The sequence below is a fragment of the Scylla paramamosain genome, chromosome 2, assembly GCF_035594125.1.
Source record: "Scylla paramamosain isolate STU-SP2022 chromosome 2, ASM3559412v1, whole genome shotgun sequence".
Lineage (NCBI taxonomy): Eukaryota > Metazoa > Arthropoda > Malacostraca > Decapoda > Portunidae > Scylla > Scylla paramamosain.
The window spans coordinates 1530001-1547500 of NC_087152.1; the positions used below are offsets into that span (position 1 = coordinate 1530001).

Consider the following 17500-nt stretch of genomic DNA (forward strand, 5'->3'; position numbering starts at 1 on the left):
ATATTAATTTCTCTCTCTCTCTCTCTCTCTCTCTCTCTCTCTCTCTCTCTCTCTCTCTCTCTCTCTCTCTCTCTCTCTCTCTCTCTCTCTCTCTCTCTCTCTCTCTCTCTCTCTCTCTCTCTCTCTCTCTCTCTCTTTTTTAATGCAATATTATCGAGAGACTTTTATTGCTTTTTTTTCCAAATTTAATTCATCGAACGCAGATTTTACATTAACTCCACAAGACTCTAAGAAACGTTTTTTTTTTTTTTATTTTCTTTCTTTCTTTCTTTATTTTTTTTTTTTTCGCGCGGAATCCTCCAGCGAATGTTTGGTACTAGTAATGATGTAGAAAACTCGGGAAATCTTGATAAATATTACAGTATGACTCATTAAATACAAAACATATGATAAGGTTATGGTGATGATGATGACGATGATGATGGCTTGTATGAATGTTACCTTGCCGTGCCTCATCTCGCTGCTCTAGGAAGAGTGTCACGTCCACTCTCCGCCGCGGCCGTCACGACACTGGCAGCCTGTGTCCCACTGACTGCTGACTGCTGCTCGGCTATCCTTATACTCATGCCATTGATTGACCTAACTGGCATTTCTCTCTGAATACTTCATTTACTTATTACTGTCTCCTGAGTGCCTTGGATAACGTGAGCTGGTTACTTAACACGCACGGCGTTTTTTATGCAAAATAGAACAGGAGCCAGTCGACGTAAATGCAAGAGTGGCGTGGGGGTGATGGTGTGAAGGTTAGCCGCCTTAGAACATTACCTGTATACCATACACTAAGGTACGTGACATTAGCCCCAAAAAAGCGCTGTGTTTTATTATTATATCAAAGTGGAGTTATCTGTAATACAGTGACTAATGTAATAACAATGACTAATGCCTGAACGATTATAACTGAAAGAAAATAGTCATATAAGATGGATGGAGGCAAGAAGGGAAAAATACACAAGCAGGATGTTCTTCGTAAAGAATAGATTTATCTTTCAAAATTTCAAGCTATGACTGTGAGGCAGCCAACCTTGTCACGGGTGATCCAGAAAACCTGTATTCATAAATTTTCATGCGCTGCGCCAAATACCACCTCGTTCAAGACTTATCACGTTCATATCATCTGTAATGCAACTTGATGTATCGACAAAAGTCCTGTACGCAGCAAACACACCGTATCCTTGCAATTTGTTAATGGATACGCACAGACAAAAAGGGTTACCAAGTGCGTCTGTAGCTTTCTGGTAACTCTGACATGTTAAATCAAATAGGTCATAGGGTAAACACACACACACACACACGCACACACACACACAAACGTGTGAACACGTGCATTTTAATAAAAATACGTTCTGGTAATAGGGAAAAAAATGGGATGCAAAAGATGTATAACACATTCATTGCGTGGAGGGTTGGCGGCTGCGGGACAAGCTGTTTCATATCGTAAATAATGATAAACAACAGCATGTCGTGGCAGAAATTTGTTCGTTTCACAAAAATGGTTGGTGAAATTTGGAAAATTAGAATTAAATGAGTAAAATAACAATTAATTTCTAGTGCATTCCTCTACATACTGTGTGCCACGTTTTGTGATAGACACTGGTTTGTACGTGTGTGTGTGTGTGTGTGTGTGTGTGTGTGTGTGTGTGTGTGTGTGTGTGTGTGTGTGTCGATGTTTTAGTCCGGACATCTGCTATTCTCTTTGGCTTTGTGGAAGGAAAGTAAGTGAAACTCCGTTTACTCGTCCACCAATACACGGATCTATAGACTGACGGGTGTGTATCATTAGCAGCAGCTTAGAACCGACTTCATTCAATCAAAATAATACTTAACGTAGAATGTTGTAGGTCAGAGAGCCTCTACGTAAAGAAAAAGTGCTTAACTAGTCTCAGTTTCCATGTGTATAACTGCTATACTGTACGAATGCACAGTAGCTGCAAATACAGATCTTCAGTACTCGAGCTGCTGGTGTCCTGCAAGACACTCGTCTGCTTCGGACAGAAGGGTGAAGTCTGCATCTACTCGTAAGAAAAGACGATGCTGGTCTTAATGAACAGTTACATGTTGCATAATCGCCTAACGCTGTGTCATTATTGCAGACACAATTGAGGGAATTCTCAGAAAAGTATGCTTAAGACAGAGTATTCGTACAGGTACTGTATACGCGCATTGGGGGTTGGGAGAATTGCTATACACGGGTCTGAAATAATGTTTGCTGAAGGTAACGATTTGATGAGGTTTGCTCAGCTCTGTTCTAACGATATTTTGCATAATTCCTGGATCACAGTGATATTTTAGTCCACTTAAGACGTTGGCTGTCAGTTTTTCTTTTTTTTTTCTGTGTGTGTGTGTGTGTGTGTGTGTGTGTGTGTGTGTGTGTGTGTGTGTGTGCGCGCGTGTGTGTGTGTGTGTGTGTGTGTGTGTGTGTGTGTGTGTGTGTGTGTGTGTGTGTGTGTGTGTGTGTGCGTGCGTGTGTGTGTGTGTGTGTGTGTGTGTGTGTGTGTGTGTGTGTGTGTGTACTCAATCACACACACATTATCTTTTGCAAGAAGATTTGAAGGCAGTGTGTCAGCCTTTCAAATAATTACATGCAGGTTTCTGTTTCTTACAATTCGTGCCGTGCCTGTCTTTGTCGTACCGCTCACAGCGAAAGAGAAAAACATTATCTCATTTTTAAAGAAATATAGTATATGATGTATAGAATATTTTTAAGTTTCGTTAGACTTAACTCTTTCACCTGTACATAATAAGACAGAAGCGTTCACGCCTCACAGCACGTATCCTTGTACAGTGGAAGTCAGAAGTCAAGTAACCATCTGCGTTCATTTCTACTTGACTTCACTTTTTCCTTTAGTTTTTACCCTTGACTACTGATGTCAATGGGACGTTTGATGAACTGTTAGAACAAACCAAGACAATTTTACTGAGGCACATATAATTACAGGCGCTGAAAGATCTGAACGACGCAACCGTTTTTTCTGTCACTAGTGTCTTTGAACATGACACTCTAAAGCTGCACCAGACCATTTTATCAAGTTCCGGGAGAAGCCGTCGCTGTCAAAGGGTGAAGTCCTTTGAAGTGTTGACAATCTTACAAAACCAGACACTTGGCAGACTCTGAGCAGATCAAAGGACTAAAGGCCAAGGAAAAGACGTTAAATATAGTGAGAAAGACATCTTGCTCTACTTCTGTCACTGTAAATCCGTAATACTAAGGACTCGTATTCAGAAACGCTCTGCTCTCTCACTACGAGTATTTTTAAAGGCCATAGAGATGATTGGCATGATTCTCAAAAGTGTTTATTCTGTTAATAATGTAGAGACTTTGCTAACTGGTATCTAGAAACGTAAAAGTATCCTTAACGACATGTGAAACTTTAACTAGCTCCTTTGAAAGTAGTGGAGGGGAGGCGCAGAAGTGTTTCAGAATATGATCCTAAACAAGGGAAATGTACTGTACCTGTAATGTTGTATTTGTCGCATGGAGTGTTGACAGTCTTATAAAACCAGTCACTTTACGAACTCTGACCAGATCAAAGGGGTGAAGACTGAGAGAAAGACGTTGAATGTATTGATGAAGCTATGTAATATTCTAAGACTGACCCTGTAATACTAAATAGAGGTGTACCCGCAGTGTTATAATTATCGCTTTTTACTTCCACTCACCATCATATTCGCTTTCACCATTTCGATTACACTTCAGTATCGCCCCGTAACTAAACTTGTACAGGATAGGCCTCATCCCAGCCCCTTTCATCCACTCCAAGGGCGCGGGTGTGCTGAGTTACAGACAACTTGATAAACCTTCCCGTTCCTGATTGGTAAACGTTTCATAATTGCAACTATTGTGTGCTGGCCGTTGTTGTTGTTGTTGCTGTCGTTGTTACTACTACTACTACTACTACTACTACTACTACTACCATTATTATTATTATTATTGTTGTTGTTGTTGTTGTTGTTATTATTCTCCAATAACACTGTATTAGAACTACTACTACTACTACTACTACTACTAGTGCTGGTGTTGTATATATTCTTCAAAGTTACTGTATATTTCTCTTTGGACTGTATTCATTATGTTTAGCCATTATTACATTTTTTCTTACTTAATTGGGTGTGATTTTCTTCGGTTTCTCATCAAGGTGTGTGACAGCAGGATTTTCTCTTATGTAGCTGTGTGTGTGTGTGTGTGTGTGTGTGTGTGTGTTTGTGTGTTCGTTGTAATGTGAGTCGTGCGGCGGGAGCGTGTGTTGCGTGGCCTCGTGAGGGTTTTGTCATCACCGAGAAAAATTAATTTGTTATGCTGTAAGGCATCTCTGCCTTTTTGTTTGCATGTCTGCCGGGTTCCTTTACTCTCTCTCTCTCTCTCTCTCTCTCTCTCTCTCTCTCTCTCTCTCTCTCTCTCTCTCTCTCTCTCTCTCTCTCTCTGAAGAACATTAACAAAGAAATCAGTCTGCTGAATCAATATAAAGATTTACTTTCGCTCTAGGAATTTTTTTTTTTTTATTTCACCGTTATTTGATTACGTCGGTGCCTTTTTGTCTCTTCTACTTAAATTCCACTCAGTTCCATTTTAACCAATTAAGAATCTCCAAAAAAAGGAAAATAAATCTCCCCATTAATACATTCCCCTCGTATGTTGCATTGCACGGAGCTGCTGCACGGCCACACTCTTGAAGGACAGAGAACATTACCATTAAACAAAGCACAGGTTCCCCTTGTCACCTTAAACTAAAAAACTTGCACATTTTTCTCGCCTGAAGACAACTGAACTTTAAATAGGGACAAAAAGTTATGAAGGGGGAAGAGACGTTAAAGAGAGCCAGCGCCCATCCTCTGCCGCTCTTCTTTTTTTTTTTTTTTTCTTTTCCTTTTAGTCTGGCCTGTCTTTATGCTGAAGGGGACGAGAGAGCTAGCGTGGAGGCTCGTCTGAAATGTATGTTTCTAGTTATTTTGTAGTGTTTAGACCAGTTGTGTAAGTTTTTTTTCTGTGTGTGTGTGTGTGTGTGTGTGTGTGTGTGTGTATGTGTAAAAGAGACAGAACAGGGGATGCAAAAACTTGAGGGAAAATGAATAAATAAAATTTGTCACACCAAGAAAAAAAGTCGGAAAGGAAAGGGCTCCAATCCGGTTGGCCACTTTAATTATGGCGGTGTCTTGATGCTCCTCCGTCGATCCCCTAATTTTCTGTCTGTGAGTAAGAAAGTTGTTTATTGTTATGAGTTTTTCCTTTTACATTCGTGTTTCTCTTTGATAATAGAAAGTTCTGTTGATCTTCATGTACAGAGATAACGAATGGGCAATTAGAGCATCAGAATGGCAACGTAAGAATGGTAACAAAAGGTACGACATACACAGGGTTTGCAGAGGCCGTGAGTAGACGGAGATGAGCTGGAGAAACTTGAAGGAAGTTTTGCAGTGAAATCATTGAGGCTAGTAATGATGATGACGATGATAATGATGGGTAGTTAGTTGGTTTGTCTATCTGTGTTTGTATGAGTCTCTCTCTCTCTCTCTCTCTCTCTCTCTCTCTCTCTCTCTCTCTCTCTCTCTCTCGCTCACTCGTTCGCTCGCTCCCGCGCGCGCGCGCGCGTGTTTGTTTGTGTGTGTGTGTGTGTGTGTGTGTGTGTGTGTGTGTGTGTGTGTGTGTGTGTGTGTGTGTGTGTGTGTGTGTGTGTGTGCTTATGTATACATGTTTGTCTCCCCCGCGTGGACGAGCACCCAAAGATATTAGATAAGAAAATAATAACCGTCCATTTTCTCAGGAGGAAAGGAGCAACGACCAATTTTCAAATCACCTGCAGGAGCGCCTCGTTACCACTTCCAGAGAAAGAGAGAGAGAGAGAGAGAGAGAGAGAGAGAGAGAGAGAGAGAGAGAGAGAGAGAGAGAGAGAGAGAGAGAGAGAGAGAGAGAACACACATAAATCAGCCTGGTGTAGTAAGGTTGCTGGCATCTTCTTCCGCCGCGTGTGTTTCCGACTCGAGTGGATGGGGGAAGCAGGAAGTGAAGCAGCGGTGGGGACGAAGACGCCTCTCACTCAATTGAACTTTCCTTTAGGTTGGCCTGGGGAGAGCCGGGCATCGATTAGGGGGCCAAGTTTAGTAGTGGCGAGTAATTGCTACAAATCCTGTCCCAGCCCTTACGCACACCGAGAACTCTCGTTTATTGCGCCGGGCTTTTGTTTCGCTCCTGTTATCGGCCGTAAGGTCCTTATAGCGGAACCTGCATGTATTGGGTCGGCCAGGGCCGGGGGCCGAAAGTTCGCTAATAGGCTTGTGTCTCCGGCCGAGGGAGGGAGGACGCGACGAGTGAGCTGGAAGTCGAAACCTTGATCATTTGCGAGCTGGGTAGCGAGGTAGGGAAGGGGAGGGAGAGCAAAAAGAAAGAGAAAAGAAAAGGAGATAGGACAACTGTTGCTTCTCGCAGGGCCACGAGTTGCTGGTGGTTTGAGGTCGACTCGGCAGCCGGAGCCCTGCTATTGGCTCCCGTCAGGCAAGGGAGCTGGCCTTGCTGTTTGCTAAATGGAGAAGACAGGGTGAGGGGCGTGGCCAGGGAAGCGTAGCAGGTCGCTGGTTGGTGCGGGGAAGGCAGCGGGCGGGGCCGGGGCAGGCTGACCCCGTGAGTGCCTTGGCTCGGAGATGTTCCTGGCACTCCGCACCCGGCACTCTCCGTGGTCATACATGCTGCCCTCGCCTCACAAGTAAGTGGTGCCGCGCCTCTCTTCGTTTTTTGTCAACCGAAAGTGTGTCCAAGACTGAGGGTAATATTGATTTAGGTGATGGGCGTCTGTTTTCTTATCAGTAGGGGGTGCAGTGCTTGTGTATGTGTGTGTGTGTGTGTGTGTGTGTGTGTGTGTGTGTGTGTGTGTGTGAGAGAGAGAGAGAGAGAGAGAGAGTGTGTGTGTGTGTGTGTGTGTGTGTGTGTGTGTGTGTGTATTTGTGTGTGTGTACGTGCGTACGTGCATTTGTGCGTAACCGTCAGAAATCTGTCAGCTGTCGCGTGGCGGCGTGGGCGACGGTCAGTCGCGCGCCACGTCTTGGGAACGTTATCGACCAAATATTTTCAGTGTTTGTTCGGGGGAAACAATTTTTTCCTTCGCCTTTTTCGTGGTGAGCGATGCCCGTCGCCGTTCCAGAAGGGAAGTTTTGTTGAATGCCGGTGTTTTATCGCGTCTTGATTGGCGTTCAGCACCGCGACGGGAGAGTAGGGTTGTATCCTTAGCGAGCGAAATTTGTAGTTTGTTTACCATTCTATTGTTATAGATGTCTGCAGTGTATCGGTGTGGAGCTATCGTGAAAAGAATAAGCGCATCTTAAAACAGTTCCTGGAGTGGGAGCAGACGCAGTGTAGAACATTAGAACACACACTTGACTGAATACGAGTGAGTGAATTTTGTATAGAGAGGAAGAAGAGGGTAAGTGTTTGGGTTAACTTCGGATATCAATGAAAAGCATTATTTTTTTTTATTTTTTTGTCGTAAAGTACGAATAAAAAGAAATAAGCACATGTTGCGGCGCACCGCGTGGCACCACTCGCCTCCCTGCCTCCCGTGGTCGTGGTGCGTGAACACCCGGAAGTGACATCCGGCTCACTAGTTTAGCTTTCCCGTGTTTTTCCAGTTACTTAGTTATCGATCATCCCGTAGAGGAGGGTAAGACAGCCCGTGTCCTCAGATTTGTAACTGAGCATATTAGTGTCAGCGAGAACGCTGAGATGGCTTTTTTTTTTTTTTTTTTTCTTCGTGAAGTATAAGAATGGTTAATGGTGCAGTCATTTGAAAAAAAAAATGTACTATTTGTATAGCCAACAGTTTTCCTTCGATGAGGAGCCTTGAAACCTTGTCTCATGGAAGTCTGCAGCCTTGCATGTTTTACCTGACAGGTGTCTATAGACCACTTTTGTTTTTCTTGCTCTCAAAGAACCAAGAACTTTTAAACAACTTTGCTGTCATTCTTCGTGGGTGGCTCACCATCATGCAGTAGACAGACATCATGGAGTCATATTCAGTAACGAAAACCTGCAACAAACTGAACTGTATTATATTTTTGTAAGAAAGTAAAATAAGGGAAATGTTCGTCTCCTCCCCTTCAGGATGCTTTCATGGTGAAGCTTCCCGCGCAGTTGTTTCATATAATTTGAAAACGTCCTGTCCCCGCTTTTAGGAATCCCGTATGTATGTCCTCACTCGCTCCTCACCCTTCGCTGGCACCTGACCGACTTTTCTTTTCACAAGAATTTAATACCTGGCCGTCGGGAGAGACCACGCCATTGAGCGGCCCCTACAGTGGGTCGAGGCAGATCGATATGAAATCTTCCTAATGTTGCGAGCAATTAAGCGGCCGGTGGGAGGTGCTGGAGGTGACGGCAGCGGCAGGGAGTCGACACGATGCTTTAATTTATTGGATGAGTTGTTGTGGGCGATCACGAGACGTCCCACGAGACACTGCTTGACTGAATATTATCATCCCTCCCTCTTTCCTTCCTCTTGCTCCTTCCCTCCTTCGTTGCCTCCTAATATCTATTCCTCTCTTCCTCCATCTCTCTTTCCTTCGTTTTCTTGCTCTCCTCTCTCTCTCCCCCTCTTTCCACCTTCTTTCTCCTTCTCTCCCCCTCTCTCCCTCTCTCCATCTATCCATCCCTCTCTTCCTTCCATCCTTCTTTCCTTCCTTCCTTCTATCTATCTTTCCTTCTCCTCCTTTACTTTTCTTGCTTTTCCTCCCTTCTTCTTAATCAGGCTCTTGGCTCTTGCATCTCTCCGCCTTATAATCACCACCACCATCACCTCTCCTAAAAGTCACTAATACAAATCACCACTAGATGTCTCTTTTCGTTCATTCCTGTCACTTCCTTGTCGACAGCGCTGCCTTCCCTCCACACACACACACACACACACACACACACACACACACACACACACACACACACACACACACACATACGCACACACACTGCAGCAGCGCATTCATCTCCTGGAGCTCCGTGTAAATTATTCCCGCCTGCCTGAAAGGGTTGCTTACCTACACAATACGTGAGGTATACATCTTTGATAACAGCATCGAGGCACCCCAAGCCTACACCAATTTCTCCACCAGGAATGAAAGCCAGACAAAGCCATATCCAAAATTAGCAACATTTGGTCTCTTTGAAAAGGTTGATACTGCGTTCCCTGCTCCGTGTTCCTGCGCCTCCCTCACGTCCCCACGCCTTGCTCTAGTCTGGAGAAAAGAGTATCTGCTGGAAGGGGTTTTCTTGATATACCCTTGAGTTTGCCGAGAAAAAAAGAACCGTAGCTCAGGCTAACCGCTCGTAAATTAAGAAACAAGTATGTCCCCTGGCAGGTGTGCAGGCTTCGTGACAGCCGTGAATGGCGACGTGCATCACTAAATTGTACATAAAGCGTCCTAAGTTTCCACAATCTACTACGAGCGTGTCAGTGGTATTGCTGTAATATTATTCGCTTCAGTATTCATCCCCGAGTTTTATCATTGTTATTATTATTTTTATTATTATTATTATTATTATTATTATTATTATTATTATTATTATTATTATTATTATTATTATTATTATTACTGTTGTTGTTGTTATTACTATTATTGAAGTTTTCACTTTATTGCAATCAACGTGGCCATCGGAAGAAGAAGAAAAGAAAAAAGAAAAGAATAGTAATATACTTCATTATTACATATTAAAACATGAAATTTGCCTTGTACGTTTTAAAAAATGGTAAACAGACACAGATATCACATGCTACTCAGACAGACTTGACTAAAAGCTTATCGTACTCGTGGAAAAAAGTTCAACATTGATAATACGTATGCCAGCCGCAAAAGCCAATCTAGATGTGGCTGCTGACTCAAATAAAACCTGCATTCATGATGGCCTGTTCCAATATATATATATATATATATATATATATATATATATATATATATATATATATATATATATATATATATATATATATATATATATATATATATATATATATATATATCAAGTGACCAGGGATTTGTAGCATTTCAGTGCTGATCTGTCACGTATGAAAACATGTTTTCACGTGTTTCCCAGCCTGGGTTGTGCCTTTACAAAGTTTCTTATCTTTAACTTCGAACATATATAAAAAAAAAAAAATCCATTGCTGTAAGGAACTCAGGATGCAAGCTGACCGTTCACAGCATCACCAGGACCACGTGTGTTTGTTTACATTGTGTCGTGCTGCGGAGGCTGGCCCAGATGTTTTCACAGTAATCCTCATATATCAAGATAGTCAATGTATACAAGCCTCTCTTTCTCTCTCTCTCTCTCTCTCTCTCTCTCTCTCTCTCTCTCTCTCTCTCTCTCTCTCTCTCTCTCTCTCTCTCTCTCTCTCTCTCTCTCTCTCTCTCCAGGTCGTGAAATATGCATCGCAGTATTTTATTAATTTAGTATTAGATATAAAGTTTATAACGCTTTCAGTGTTGGTATAAAACTATTATCTTCTCGCTTATACAATGCCTTATTCTAAGAAAAAAGGAAACAAAAATCTGGACTTCAAATATTTCATCAAATTCAGGATAATGATGGTTGAATAATATGCTTCCAATACGATATTTTCGTAAAAGTATTAATCATTGCACAGGAAGACCGGATACACCTATTGTGAACACTTAATCTGGGAATGAATGTTGGAGTTGATGTGCTGTGCCTGGCACGCGGGAAATGCAGACTGACCGCTGCTTTTGCGTTGTAACTTACCTTCCTCACGGCCATCTGTCACGGCCACCTATTGTCTGTAATAAACAGGTGGGTCATGCAGAAAGTGTACGCCACAGACAAGACCAAGTACGTTTCTGCACGCTACAAGATACTGTGCTCGTAAGACACACACACACACACACACACACACACACACACACACATTGCACACCTGGTAGATTCACATATGCGAAAATACTTCAGAAGGGAAAATGATTTATAAGAGTTTTCACCATGTATGGTTGAAAGAGAACTCTTGAACTCTCTTCGCACAGATCAGGCAGTGCGCTCCACTTGCGGTCAATATACTTAATATACTTTTATCTTGTTTATGCGGTCCCGGATAAAAATGGTAATAATAGGATTATACGGTAAAGATTAGGAACCGGAATATAATTGCAGATAGTTACAACAATTCATTATTTCCCTCGGCGTGATGTTGCGTGAACCTCTTCCCCAAACCCAGCAAGAAAACTGTGTAGTGCAGGCGGCAAGTTGAGGGACACCTGAGCTGCCTGGGAACAAAACTCTTACGTCCCTTCGGCAGTGGAAGGTAGTGTCCCTGCACGATAGTTCTGCAGCTCACTAAGGTGCACGATTACGTGACCCGGAAACAAAGACGATGAAGGTCGATTTTTTGCAAGGAACGAAGATATTGCATGTAGGAAGCAGCGCTCCCCACCGGGACGATTATACATCATCCCATAATAGAGGCTTTGAAATATAAAAGGTGTGTTTATGGCGGATGACCGAGAGGTTAGTGCACGTAACATGTTTCACTTGCTCGGGAGAAATGCGTGATCTGTCCAGTTGTTTATTTCAAGTGAATGAACTGAATTAAGGTGTACCACAGAGAGAGGAGGTGAGAAGAATGGAAGCATGGAGGAGTAGAAAGGGAATGCAGAATTGCTACCATTACCCACTTACGTGCACAATATGAAAAATCTTCGTCTTTACTATCCTGTGTCTTACTTTAGATTAGATAATGTAGCATATCACATACAGCCTTGCAAGGACCGTCAGATCTCTTCTTCTTGCTTGCTCTTGCTTTTTGTTCCTCTGTGGTGGTTTACTCACGACTTATGAACCACAGTCATATTTACTTTATTATCTCTCTGAAAATGTTCATATTCCACGGATCTAACTCTCCTTAACGCCATTTCATCAATTCATTACGCCCTCAGCACACGGTATGCACACTGTGAGGCTGTTCAGGAATGTGGATAAACTCGCCCCTCAGGGAACATTGCACCCAGCGTGCGCTGCCTTCACATCGTTTTTAATTGTCTCGTCTCATTTTCCAGACACAACTTACACATGTCTCGATCTTCCCGTGCAATCCCTATCCAGTTGACCTATCTGTCTGTCTGTCTGCCTGTACGTCTTTTTTCTCTATCTGTTTGTCTGTCTGTCTGTCTGTCTGGCCGTCCATCTGTGTTTTTGAGTGTATTTCTGTTACCCACTACATAATTGTCACTTAACTCTGCTCGCCATATAATTCTCACGAATTGTTATTCGATATAATAATAATGATAATAATAATAATAATAATAATAATAATAATCATAATAATAATAATAATAATAATAGTAATAATAATAATAATAAAAGTAATGATAATAATGATAATATCTGTTGACCTACTATTCCTGGAGAGAGAGACAGAGGCGTGTGAACCGGAGATAACTCAGCATTTACCTACGAGATTAGCTTGTATATAGCTGGACGTCTCTCGTGGAGCAGCAGAATACAAGTGGCTGGCGACAAATCATCCTCTCAACACACACACACACACACACACACACACACCTAGCCTCGCCTCGCTTCGCTTCGCCTCTGGCTGCCATACAGCCGCGACTCAAGACTTACTACCCAACACGCCAGACGCCACGCACCACTAAGACTGCATACAAGTTCACTGTCATGTAGAAGTTATGATAAAACAACCCAATTTATGACTTGTATTCTTCTTCATACATCTGTATGTCTGTCTGTCTGTCCGTCTCTCTCTCTCTCTCTCTCTCTCTCTCTCTCTCTCTCTCTCTCTCTCTCTCTCTCTCTCTCTCTCTCTCTCTCTCTCTCTCTCTCTCTCTCTCTCTCTCTCTCCTCACTTGTGCACTCTTTTCAGTTCTCATCTGAGCGTCACATTCCCCAGGCACAGGCAGCCCCGCACCGCCCACACAGTCAGCTCGCGCCCCCTCATGGCTCCATCACACCAGCTGCTGTCGGCGTCACATTAACAGCAGCGTTGTCACTATTTTCCTCCGTGCCTCTCCGTCGCCTGGAGCTGCCCTCGTTAGCCGCACGCGCCTCATGTAAAAAAAGTTCATTCGCTGAGCATAAAATGGCGCCCTTCCTGTGATACGACGCACAACAAGGAAAAGAAAAACAGTGGAATTGTAGTGACTCTTTCTATATACAGTGTAGGTCTCTCCCCTGTCCCCCTCTTCCCCCTCATCGGCAGTGAATACTCAACCGGCGCGAACTGCCTCGTTTCCAAGCTGCTGCTGCTGCTGCTGCTGCCGCCGCCAGCCTCGCCAAGTCCTGCTGCCTGCCACCGGTCAATCTAATCCGGATTTAGCTGAATATTGAGCTGTGAACCTTTCTTTACCTTTGTACACAAAGGTATATACGTGTGCACACACACACACACACACACACACACACACACACACACACACACACACACACACACACACACTTTCTCACTACGATCTGTCACCTTCATTTTCACGTCTGCCTTTATAACCTGCCACTACCACCACCACCGCTACCAAATACACCACCAACCCCGCCACCAGTGAGCTCGTGGGTCGCCCCAAACCACAAATATAACTGTTATTTTCCATTCCATCATTTCATTGCGTAAACGAATAAATACATAAATGTCAGATTAATGGCAGAATCGCCCTGTGTTGTGCATGTTGCTCTCCCAACCTGGAAAATTGGCACTTGTTAATTAACGGGAAGGAATATTCACCTAGGGCGAGTTGGTGCGTGTTAGTGCGTTACTCGGCTCAACTCTCGCACTAGCAGCAGCAGCAGCAGAGAGAGAGAGAGAGAGAGAGAGAGAGAGAGAGAGAGAGAGAGAGAGAGAGAGAGAGAGAGAGAGAGAGAGAGAGAAAATCACGCGGATTAAGTACAAAACCCAATGACACCATCAAAGGATGCATGTCAACCGTACCCTGGTGGCGGTGGCATCCTTGCGTCGTGTGTCCTTGTTCTTCCTTGGTAACAGTGCCGCATCGCTGGTGTCGCTAGTTCTTTAAGTGATGAGGATACGAATTTGGCAAAACAACCACACCCGGGCGTAGTACCAGCCCTCTCTTCCCTGTGGTCATTTGGGACACCTTGAAACGCTGCGAAAAGCATCGGATCAACTTTATACTTCACTTTAACGGTCATTAAAGAATTAATGTCTTACATATGGAGTGTGTCTGAGTGTTCGGCGGCACAGAAGACGAAATTCTAAGCCCGCCAAGCTCGGCACTTCACGCACGACCACTCTGAATCTTCTTTCGTGGGTAGAGAGAGAGGGGGATGCTGGGGTGGGGGGAGCCATCTTCCCCTGGGGTCTGATGGTGCGCGGGGGTGCGTGTGATTGGCAGGAATGGTGAGGAAGGGAAAGGGGACCACGGTGCTAGCTGGGTCGGGTCTGTAGGGTGACGTGACTGTGCTCTGTTGTTGAGGCGAAGAAAGAGTGACACGCCACCACGAGGCGACGCCAACTACGCCAGATGAGGGAGTGTTTATTGGAGTAATTATAAACCACGCTACGCAGCACAGGAATAAAGGGGTGGGCACACTTACGCTCACACACACACACACACACACACACACACACACACACACACACACACCACACACACACACACACACACTGGTGGTTTGTACGGTCGGCTTAGAATCGAAGAAGCGTGAGTTCGAGTCCCGGGAGCGGCGAGGCAGATGGACGAGCCTCTTGGTGTGTAGTTTCTGTTCACCCAGCAGCAAGAAGTTACAGGATGTTAGCAGAGGGATTGTGACCTCGCTCTCCCGGTGTGTGGTCTGTGAGTGGTCTCGGTCCTACCCAAAGATCGGTCACTATGAAATCTAAGCTCTTTCCGTATGGCAGTAGAAGAACGGTTGTCGGTGTGGCGAGATCAGCAGACGACCGTGGGTGAATAACACACACACACACACACACATCGGAAAGGATCTTTGGCTGCCACTATTAAACTAAGTCGTTATTTATAGATTCCATTAAAAGGGTGAGCGGACTGATAATGAGGAGGCAGAGAGTTACCGATGGGGAGATAGGCACGTTCGTCCTTCACTCCAGGTCCTACCACTCCCTGCCGGTCCCACCATACTCGTACCTACTCCTTTGCTTCCACTGCTCCACTCCACCCAGTACATCCTTATTGCCTACTTCCGCGTCCATTCTCTCCCATAGCCAGCTTTCCAAACCTTCTCACAAGCACCTCACGATTACTGAGCCGCCTTTCCGCTCCTTCACTCACTCAGGTCCTCTATGACCTTCTAGTCCATCAATTATTTTATTTCCTCACTGTATTTCGGTCACAATCAGTCTCTACTTCACCTCTACTATTCTTTGTAGGTTATCATCTGCTATCGCTTACTGGTGACAGGCGTGTAATGATTCAGAGTGACTTGATAACTCGCAGGCCTCACCATCTAGTTTTGCGTCAAGAGGACAACGACAGGTAACACGAGGTACGCATTAGTGCCACTATAAGCAGCTGCAAGCAAGCACACAGTGTCTCGCTTCATCTCTATATATAGGTTCCTCTATATAGCGGAATGATGCAGGCGACTGGTAATGGAGAGCGAGGGAAAAACACTGGCAGGTATCCATCAGCACATCAACACTCACGTACTCCTTTCACCACCATCGCCACCACCACATGCACATCACCACTGCCAGTACACCATCACCCCAACACACCCGGCACGATATTCATCACATCAACACTTCTGCTTTATTTTTAACTCTCTTACTACTGTGGTCATCCTTTATCAACACTGAGAGCTGAGTTAGGATTTGTTTGCACAGACACACTGAGGTATGAGAGAGAATAGGAGGTTGATTGCGTCTTTTCTTAGCAACAAAACCATATAAGTGGCTGTAGTACAACAACAAGTGCCTAAAAGCTGCATATGATTATAGGAAAGAAATATCTAGCAGTTGAGTTGATAGCATAGTGAAAGTTAGCTGTAGGCGCAACACAAGGGATGTAGTCGTAAACAAGAAGACAGTGCTAGATAGAATGTAATGCGTCATGAAGTTTGTTAGTTTTTTTTTTTTTTTATGTGTCTTTTTATGAAGAGAATATGAATTTCCTAACTGATTCTTTTCTGGTTGATTCCCTTTAAAGAAGAAAAAGAGGAAGGCAGACAACGTGGTCCGCGCGACAACCGTGGGAGTCATCAGTTGCGTGTTCGTGTCTTTCTCGAGTTTCTTCATGTGGTCGCAGTTTGCATGAGTCTTCCTTCCTGCAGCACATCTCTTTCTTGGAGTTTGTAAATTAGTTTCTTTGATTAGCGCGTCCTGCTGAGCATTAGATTGGGGACGTTGTGTGTATGTGTGTGTGTGTGTGTGTGTGTGTGTGTGTGTGTGTGTGTGTGTGTGTGTGTGTGTGTGTGTGTGTGTGTGCGTGCGCCTTCACACGTGATTTATGACTGTCAGTGGTCAAGAATTACTGCCATCCTCCCCTTACTCTTTTTCAAACCCTTTTCTTTATCAGCTAACTCTCTCCTTCCGTACCTCTTCCTTCTTCATCATTCCCCTCCGTTTCTTCAACTCTTGCTCCTCATTCTTAATACTTTGTTTTCCTCCTTCTCCTCCTCCTCCTCCTCCTCCTCCTCCTCCTCCTCCTCCTCCTCCTCCTCCTCCTCCGGCGCCTTCCGAGACACACTGCTGGCTGCGTCCTTCTTCCAGGAGGTCATTTGATCACTATTAGATTTATTACGTAGAACTTTTCACATTCTTTCCTCACAACTGACAGCTGGCAACCTACCTCCCCTTCCCTGCCCTTTACCAACACTCACCCCTCCCTCCTGTTTCTTCTCGCACTAACTCTCCTTCTTCCCAACCCTCTGAGTCCCTCCCCCTCACACACTATCCTTCCCTCCGAAAACTATACTCGTAAAACTATCACCTCTTAGTCTTCCAATCGTTACATTGAACTCATGCACTCGTACCTCGCTTTTACTTTCTGCCTTGATTAATTCTTACACACACACACACACACACACACACACACACACACACTCTCTCGCTACTCACACCTTTTACAAAGTCAAACTCACACACAGTCTTTACCTCATCAGTCATTTGGTTACCTATTTTCTTTCGCACTCCGCACACCCAAGACAATTACTACTACTACTACTACTACTACTATTACTACTACCCTGTTATCATGGCCCCACGACAGCTACCACCCGCCCCACCCATCACTTTCTCGTCTCCTCTCACACCTCACTTGTTCCCCTTTCATTAAGTATCGCAGGGTATTGGGTGACTGCCAGTGACTAAACCAATTATATTCAAGCTTCTCTCTCTCTCTCTCTCTCTCTCTCTCTCTCTCTCTCTCTCTCTCTCTCTCTCTCTCTCTCTCTCTCTCTCTCTCTCTCTCTCTCTCTCCGGTCGAGTCGCTAAATGGAGGAGGGAAGAAGAAATATGGGAGAAAAGAGAGAAAGAAAGGAAGATGGTTAAAAAGTAAGGCGCAGGGTGCAAGAACGGAAAAGTAAAGTCTTGAAACCTCA

The 17500-nt window shown here is 44.2% G+C and overlaps 1 protein-coding gene across 3 annotated transcripts in view; it reads left to right on the forward strand.

Annotated features, from left to right (window-relative positions):
• The window catches only part of LOC135108125 (sodium-dependent serotonin transporter-like), a 70995-nt gene that overhangs the window by 1823 nt on the left and 51672 nt on the right, over nucleotides 1-17500 (forward strand). The window contains exon 1 of one of the 3 annotated variants that reach the window (XM_064018829.1): nucleotides 6536-6692. The exons of 1 other annotated variant lie outside the window; for it this stretch is intronic. The gene's annotated coding sequence lies outside the window, so the exon portion shown is untranslated. Of the gene's footprint in view, nucleotides 1-6535; nucleotides 6693-17500 lie in introns of those variants that run through there. One more of the 3 variants, XM_064018849.1, reaches the window with a different exon arrangement.